Source organism: Oncorhynchus nerka, linkage group LG1 (assembly GCF_034236695.1).
Source record: "Oncorhynchus nerka isolate Pitt River linkage group LG1, Oner_Uvic_2.0, whole genome shotgun sequence".
NCBI lineage: Eukaryota > Metazoa > Chordata > Actinopteri > Salmoniformes > Salmonidae > Oncorhynchus > Oncorhynchus nerka.
In genome coordinates, this window is record NC_088396.1 from 28,741,920 (window position 1) to 28,751,181 (window position 9,262).

The 9,262-nt window shown below is 41.3% G+C and overlaps 1 protein-coding gene across 3 annotated transcripts in view; it reads right to left on the reverse strand.

The window, feature by feature from the left end:
- Positions 1 to 8,711, reverse strand: part of LOC115128823 (zinc finger MYM-type protein 2-like) — a 34,741-nt gene extending 26,030 nt beyond the window's left edge. Inside the window, exons 1-2 of one of the 3 annotated variants that reach the window (XM_065017836.1) lie at positions 7,789 to 7,888; positions 3,115 to 4,043 (exon numbers count right to left, since the gene is read on the reverse strand). The gene's annotated coding sequence lies outside the window, so the exon portion shown is untranslated. Of the gene's footprint in view, positions 1 to 3,114; positions 4,044 to 7,788; positions 7,895 to 8,627 lie in introns of those variants that run through there. The other 2 variants (XM_029658963.2, XM_029658950.2) reach the window with 2 other exon arrangements.
- Between the last annotated feature and the right edge of the window lie 551 nt (positions 8,712 to 9,262).

The following is a 9,262-nucleotide window of genomic DNA, read 5'->3' on the forward strand; positions in this document are numbered from 1 at the left end:
CTGTGTCCGTGTGCGTTAACTATTTAACTGTACTAGTATGCTTAAAAGGCCGCTAAAACAGTAAAAGAAAAATTGGTATCGTTTTTTTGCAAAGAAATATCGGAATCGGCCAAAAACGTCATATCGGTGCATGACAAGTTCCATATGCACAAAAGCTTACCTAAATTTTGTACACTAATTTGTTCACCTCCCTGTTGGTGAGCATTTATCCTTTGCCAAGATAATCCATCCACCTGACAGGTGTGGCATATCAAGAAGCATGATCATTACACACCTTGTACTGGGAACAATAAATGGTCACAAAAAAATGGTCACAACCGCACACCACTTGTTAATGGCGAAGTATGAGCGAGCGGTTTGCTGATGACAACATTGTGAACAGAGTGCCCTATGGTAGCTGTGGGGTTATGGTATGGGCCGGCATAAGCAACAGACAAAAACAATTGCATTTCATCGATGGCGATTTGAATGCACAGACACCATGACGAGATCCTCAGGCCCATTGTCCTGCAATTCATCTGCCTCCATCAACTCATGTTTTAGCGTAATAATGCACAGCAACCATGTCGCAAGGATCTGTACACAATTCCTGGAAGCTGAAAATGTCCCAGTTCTTCCATGGCCTGCATGCTCACCAGACATGTCACCCATTGAGCATGTTTGGGATGCTCTTGATCGACATGTACAACAGCGTGTTCCAGTTCCCGCCAATATCCAGCAACTTCGTACAGCCATTGAAGAGGATTAGGACAACATTCGACAGGACACAATCAACTTTATGCGAAGGAGATGTGCCGCACTGCCTGAGGCAAATGGTGGTCACACCTAGGGTTGCAAATGGCCGGAAACTTTCCAGTAAATTTCCCATGGGAAGTTAAGCCTGGGAATTTTGCTTAAATTAATCAAAAAGTTAGCTTATAACAGTGAACCTTTTGTGGGATACAAGGCATTTCTAGGTCTTGTGGCATATTTTGGTTAAACTATCCCCAATTCAATGGAATTGCATCACATGTACAGCTGATTCTCAAGATCTTGCACACTAATGAGCTGCTATAGAGCCCACACTACTACACTCTCAGCCAAGGACTACATGCTTTCTGGTAAATGTTGATTACAATACTGGGTGGGGAGAATATATTTTTATTTCTATCCATACATTTAAAATAAAAAAATAATTTGGGACAGGGGGCAGTATTTTCACATCCGGATGAAAAGCGTGTCCAAAGTAAACGGCCTGCTACTCAGACCCAGAAGCTAAGATATGCATATTATTAGTAGATTTGGATAGAAAAGTTTCTAAAGTTTCTAAAACTGTTTGAATCATGTCTGAGTACAACATAACCTATTAGAATCTGTCATTCTGCCCCTGAATAAGGGGCAGAACTATTTTTTATATATAAATATGTGCTTTATCGAAGAAAACATACATGTATTGTGTAACATGAAGTCCTATGAGTGTCATTGATGAAGATCAAAGGTTAGTGATTAATTTCATCTCTATTTGTGCATTTTGTGACTTCTCTTTGGCTGGAAAAATAGCTGTGTTTTTCTGTGAGTTAGTGGTGACCTAACAATCGTTTGTGTTGCTTTCGCTGTAAAGCATTTTCGAAATTAGACAATGTGGCTCGATTAACGAGAATTTTATCTTTAAAATGTTGTAAAATACTTGTATGCTTGAGGAATTTTAATTATGAGATTTTTGTTGTTTTGAATTTGGCGCCCTGCACTTTCACTGGCTGTTGGGGGGGGCTACCGTCCCACATATCCAAGAGAGGTTAATGACCTTGTACCACAGAAGGTATTTGCACTGATGACAGACAATGCTGCGAACATGAAGGCTGCTTGGTCTAAAGTGGAGGAGTCCTACCCTCACATCACACCCATTGACTGTGCTGCTCATGCATTGAATCTGCTCCTCATCATGGCATTGAAAACAATGGATACACTCTACAAGAGAGCCAAGGAAATTGTTAGGTATGTGAAGGGTCATCAAGTTATCGCAGCAATCTACCTCACCAAGCAAAGTGAGAAGAATAAGAGCACCACATTGAAGCCCCCCAGCAACACCCATTGGGATGGTGTTGTCATCATGTTTGATAGTCTCCTGGAGGGGTAGGAGTCTCCAAGAAATGGCCATATCACAGTCTTCCGATATGGACAGCCCCATCAAGAGGACCCTCCTGGAGGATGTATTTTGGGAGAGTGGTAAGCGGCCTGTAACCTATTGCAGTAGCCATTGAACGGATTGAGGGAGACAATGCCATCCTGCTTGATGTTCAGACTCTGCTTGCAGATGTAAGAGAAGAAATCCGTACTGCCCTGCCCACTTCACTGTTGCTCCAAGCAGAGGAAACTGCAGTTCTGAACTGCATGAAGACTTCTGCCTGAAGCCCACATGGTAGCAAAAACTAACTAGCAGAAATTGTTAAGTTAGAAATTATTTAACCTAGCGGAACCCCCACCGCAACAGCCAGTGAAAGTGCAGGGCGCCAAATTCAAAACAAAAATCTCAATTAAAATTCCTCAAGCATACAAGTATTTTACACCATTTTAAAGATAAAATTCTCGTTAATCCAGCCACAGTGTGATTTCAAAAAGGATTTACAGCAAAAGCACCAAACGATTATGCTAGGTCACCACCAAGCCACAGAAAAACAGCCATTTTTCCAGCCAAAGAGAGGAGTCACAAAAATCAGAAATAGAGATAAAATTAATCACTGACCTTTGATGATCTTCATCAGATGACACTCATAGGACTTCATGTTACACAATACATGTATGTTTTGTTTGATAAAGTTCATATTTATTAAAAAAATCTGAGTTTACATTTGCGCGTTACGTTCAGCAGTTCTAAAACATGCGGTGATTGTGTAGAGAGCCACATCAATTTACAGAAATACTCATAATAAACATTGATAAAGATATGACTATTATACATGGAACTTTAGATAAACTTCTCCTTAATGCAACCGCTGTGTCATATATATATATTTTTAAACCTTACGGAGAAAGCAAACCATGCAATAATCTGAGTACAGCCTTTAGACAATAAAGGAGCCAAAAATGTTGGGTAGTCAACATTACTCAGAAATAGCATTTTAAATATTCACTTACCTTGATGATCTTCATCAGAATGCACTCCCAGGAATCCCAGTTCCACCATAAATGTTTGATTTGTTCAATAATGTCCATCAGTTATGTCCAAATATCTTCTTTCGTTAGGGCGTTTCAAATCCAAATGCGCGTTCAGGTTGCGCCGAACATCGGACGAAAAGTTCAAAAAGTTCCATTACAGCCCATAGAAACATGCCAAATTAAGTATGGAATCAATCTTTATGTTAACATAAAACTTCATTCATGTTCCAACCGGACAATTCCTTTGTCTGTACAAATGAAGTGGAACGTAGCTACCGTTCACGTGAGTGCGCCAGACCGAGGCTGTGGCACTCTGCCAGACCACTCACTCAAAGAGCCCTTATGAGCCCCCCTTTAGAGTAGAATCCTCAAAACAGGTTCTAAATACTGTTGACATCTAGTGGAAGCCTTGGGAAGTGAAACATAACTAATATCCCACTGTATCTTCAATGGGGGCCGAGTTGAAAAACTACAAACCTCAGATTTCCCACTTCCTGGTTGGATTTTTTCTCTGGTTTTTGCCTGCCATATGAGTTTGGTTATACTCACAGACATCATTCAAAGAGTTTTAGAAACTTCAGAGTGTTTTCTATCCAATATTACTAATAATATGCCTATATTAGCATCTGGGACAGAGTAGGAGGCAGTTCACTCTGGGCACCCTATTAATCCAAAAGTGAAAATGCTGCCCCCTATCCCAAAAAGGTTAAACACACTGATGTAGGTTACTATTTATTAGTTAACAACAACAACAAAAATCTATGTCATATATTCACCCCACCCAGTACTGTAATCAAAACTTACCAGAAAGTATGTAGTCCTTGAGTCGGCCAGTGTAGTAGTGTGGGCTCAACAGCATCTCATTAGTGTGCAAGATGTTGATTATCAGCTGTACATGTGATGGAAGACTGCAATGCACACGTGATGAAAGAATGCATTGAGCATGCAGAGGGTTGCACTTCCATTGAATTGGGGATAGTTTAACCAAAATATGCCACAAGACCTAGAATTGCCTTGTGTATCCCTCAAAAAAGGTTCACTGTTATAAGCGAACTTCTTTTAATGAATTTAAGCAAAATTCCCAGGCTTAACATCCCATGGTAATTTACCAGAAAGTTTCCGACCCTTTGCAACCCTAGGTGAGCTTACCACCCTGTATCCACTACTCGTTCTATTATATTTTCTAATACATCTCCCCTATCAGGCATCTGATGTAATTAAGCCTATACTAGAGAAATTTGAAGTTTGAAATACACTTGCTAATATGGGTGATTGTTAATGGGACAATTGATGGCTAGTCCCATCAAACTAGTAGTACTAGGTTAAAAAATAAATATATATTTTTAAATTGGTGCATATTGTTAGAAACTTAACATTCTATTTAACGTTATCGTATCCATTCGTCCATTCCATTCGTCATCCATATCGCCCAGCTCTAGCCTGTAGAATGGTTTTGGCCAGAAGCTGTCTACTCCAAAACTGGGTGGTTGGTCATTATAAAACGAGACTCTACCCACTTCCTCATGCTCTGTCGCACACAGATATATAGAGATCACAACGTTGTATCTGTCTCAATGGCGCTGCCCATGCGCTCACTGACGCCATAATGTGACAGAAACAACGTTGCTACCTCAATACATCTCTATGTGACAACAAGACAGAGAATGGGGAAGTGGATAGAATCTTGTTTCTTATGATTATCAGTCAAATGTACAAAACATTGATTACGGCACTACCGGTCAAAAGTTTTAGAACACCTACTCATTTAAGGGTTTCTTTATTTGTACTATTTTCTACATTGTATAATAATAGTGAAGACATCAAAACGATGAATTAACACATGTGGAATCATATAGTAATCAAAAAATGTGTTAAATCTAAATATATTTTATATTATTCAAATAGGCACCCTTTGCCTTGATGACAGCTTTGCATACTCTTGGCAAAATCTGTCGTCAAGGCAAAGTGTGGCTATTTGAAGAATCTAAAATATAATTAGTAAAAATATAAAATAGTAAAATAAAAACCCTTGAATGAGTAGGTGTTATAAAACTTTTGCCCAGTAATGTATGCATGCATGCATGTATAGCTTTGTAAGACTATAAATGACCAACCACCCAGCTTTGGAGTAGTTAAGGTCCAATTCCCTGCTTTTGAGAGGAGCTGGCTACTGTACTGGGGTGGCAGGTAGCCTAGTGGTTAGAGCTGACAAGGTAAAAATGTAATTCTGACCCTGAACAAGGCAGTTAACCCACTGTTCTCCGGTAGGCAGCTGTCTGTTCCCAGGCTGTGTCACAACCGACTGTGATCGGGAGTGCCAATAGGGCGGCACACAATTGGCCCAGCGAAGTACACGTTAGGGGAGGGTTTGGCCAGGGGGAATTTACTTGGCTCATCATGCTCTAGCGACTCCTTGCGGCGGGCTGGGCGGCGGCGGGTTGGGCGCCTGCAGGCTGACAGTGAAAGGCGTTTCCTCCAACACATTGGTGCGGCTGGCTTCCAGGTTAAGTGGGCGGGTGTTAAGAAGTGCGGTTTGGCAGATCATGTTTCGGAGGACGCATGACTTGACCTTCACCTCCCGAGCCTGTTCGGGAGTTGCAGCGATGAGACAAGATTGAAATTGGGGAGAAAATGGGGTAAAATACATTATAATCTCCAAACCACACACACATAAATGGTATCCATGAGTTTGTCTGAAAAATAACCTACATCTCAATCGAAGTATCCCTTCAAATAAAGGTTAAATAAATTGTTTTATTCTAAGTATCAATAAGATTGTTCTGTGTTCTATACATAGAGTAACATTATGCATTATTCATATCAAAATAGTAAAAAATAAAACCGCAAAAGAACCTGTGCTAGAACCAAGTCACTGATACAGAAAGGAGAAAATAGACTCCAGACTGCAGTGCAGCATTGTGCGAATGTACTCCACATTCACGTGTCTCCTTCCTGCAAAGGGCTTGGACATGCAACGTTCCACCAACAAGACGTATCAGTTGATGCTCCTATCCTCATAACAGGTGTGGTTAGAGAGACATTGAGGATTTGAACTGAACACTGAAGCACTGCACTAGTGTTACACAGACGGTACAACAGCCACATTCTCATACATCAGCAAACAGGCAACACAGAGCACAGCTAAAACTGCATCATTTCAATTAGATCATGGGGAGTGACTAAGGTATGATGTAATTAAGACAAGCACATGCCCCTTGCTTTCATCATACCCCAGGTGGTCCCTGGCACTCTTCTGCTCTTACAGTCATGACCATTCAGTCATATTATGTAATGTGTATGAATGATGCTTGATGTAGAGTGAAGCAGCTACCAAACACCTGAATATGCTCAATTGTAGTCCTATTCCATTCCTGCTGTTAGACTGCTAATGCTTCATATAATTTCTTGCCATCAAGCCCCATGTTTAGGGCTACTAATAGCTGATGATCACAATGATGTGGCTCAATACATGGAAAAATACCACATTTTGTCCAAAGCTCTCCCCATATCAGGCCGTGCCCGTCACTACACAACCCGGGTAGAACCTCCGTTCAACCGCGAGGACCACAGCTCCTCCACTGTCAAGGCAACCGGATAACAATGTCAACCCGCCCCGCTATCATTTTTATTCAGAAAACTTAGAGCGAAAGGTCCAAAACTTCAGGTGGATAATAGACCTTTGACAAATATCATTAATGCATACCCGAGAAGACCCACTGACGAACAGAGGAGAGGGGTAGATGGGGTCAATGAGCTAATTTGAGGACCACAAAACGTGGTTCAGTTCCGTTCCCACCTCTGCTTGCCCGGCCTTCCACGAAATGGATTTGCGGCGAACTGGAGAGATGAGAGCCAACGAGACTGCGCCATTCTTATTGAAAAATTAACGTAAATTATTCCAGACTATTAGTGACCCATGTGATGTTTAGTCGCATAACAGACAAAAATCCTAGAGAGCAACGTATTATTCACGTTAACCCGACAATGTGATAGGCTACATAGCTAGAGAAAAAAAAACGTGCTCTCTGAGGCGAACACATCATCATTATTCAGTGGATATTATTTGTTTTCACAAAACAGTCTGAAAACCAAAACAAATGTATAGTTTATGTAATACCTGTGTAACGTAAACGTTTAATTGGAAAGTTACCCCAGAGAGATTACCCGGGGCAATCACAGAAAATACACGTTGCCACCCGAAGGGGGGCGCTATACTGTTACATATCTACAAACTGCTCCGTTTGTGTCAATAAAATAGTTGACAGACCTAAAAACATATTTATTTTCAATGTGTCGTTTTTACAACACTAATCCAAACATGTGGGGGTAACTAAACATTTTCAACAAGGGCTAAATTGCCCCCCCCCCCCCTCCTTCCGTCAGCAAGCAGCACTGCCTCACGTCCGCCATTAGAGAGCGAGCGAAACCATATGAAAGAGTGGTGGCAATATAGCTTAGTACCCTTCCACAGCAGAGAGGGGGAGAAAATCTCAGGCGGGGTACAAACTGACTGATAAATCGTCACATATTTACTTTCTAACATAGCAGGATACTTAAGGGAGCCCGTGGACATCTGTCTAACACCTCAGCTAGTTGTTGAAACTTTGACTAATTAACCGTAAAATGTCAATAAAACGTCTCGGAAATTCTTACCGGAGTCGAGCTTGAAACGATATAGCGCCACTTTTGTGCCTTGATATAAATCGGGGAACGCACGCATGCGCCCCAACGTAAAGACGTTCTTGTCCGCGAGTGGGAGGATTCTGCCAACGAGATCTGAACGAGATCTTTCTCCTGTTTCATGATCGCGCAGGCGCACAATGTTCAATCAGGAGTGGTGCGGTTGACAATTAAATTAGTCTCGAATACCTGAAGCTCATAATAATAGCAGTACTTTACCATGAACCAGTCACATAATGCATTTGGCAATGATTACGCATTTTACTATGCCATCTGGTGTGTTTACGGTTGAACCGCAATCGAGGTGTCATTGACCACACTAGAGATCCAATCAGCATTCAGTCCTGTCCCGGTTGCGTTCAGGTCCAACACACGTCTACCGGTGGTTTCTACATTACATAATGACTTTCAATAGAATATTACGATGTGTCAAAATACATGTTAATGAAAAATTTCAAACACCACCCTTGGAATCATGTAGCATGTGATATGAAAAACCTAATGTTGCAAACATCTGGTTTAAATCACCCTCTTAACACTTAGGCCAGTATGTGTTCGGTAGACCAATGTTATCTTAACCATTTCGGAACCGTCTTTACAACGAAGCATTGCGGAGTTGGACCATGCTCACATGTTGAGAGAACACGGGGCACTTTTTATACAACGCACACAGGACGAGGGCGTATAAAAATGGCGGATCAGGTGCGTTTACGTGAGATAAAATGTGGTCCTGAGTCAAGCATGGGCTCAAAACAAAACATATAAACCAGGTGCTATGTCCATACTCTGATAACCTACATCTGCAAACTTACCGAATTAAGAAGACCCAAGGACATTACTTTCATGGTGATGATGCTATAACGGCAATATTTGCTAAAGTGCTGAATGATTCAGGATCATTGATCTATAAAAGAACAGGATCCGCTTGCTCTGACCCAGCTCTAAAGGACTAAACAACTAAAAAAAACGTTAATGGGTAGAACGGGTCCTGCTTTTCTCAAATTAACGTCAGATTTGACTTCGTAGCAGTTTAGGTGAATTGGGTTAAAGGTTAGGGTTAGCTAAAATGCAACAAAAAAATACATATTCTGGCGTTATTTTGACAACTGTTGGATCCCTTCTTGTCATGACCCTTGTGCTGTGGGGCATTTTATCCACATCGTTTTATTAGTCTAACCCCCGCCTAGCGATGAATTTACGCTATTGCAAGCAGATGATTATGTGCACTGACTGTATTAGGCTATACTTTATTGTTGAAGAGTGGAACGTTGATGCTCATAGTGTCTGTGTGTAAATCACATGTGAATGAGTAACCTTACTGATATGATCTGGCATCTTGCGTAAACACCCTGCTAATGCCTAGGCTCTAATGCCCAACCCAACCTTGGGAAACCTGAGTTCGACCCCAGTTGGTCACACAGCTACATCCTGTAAAGTGCTTATTATA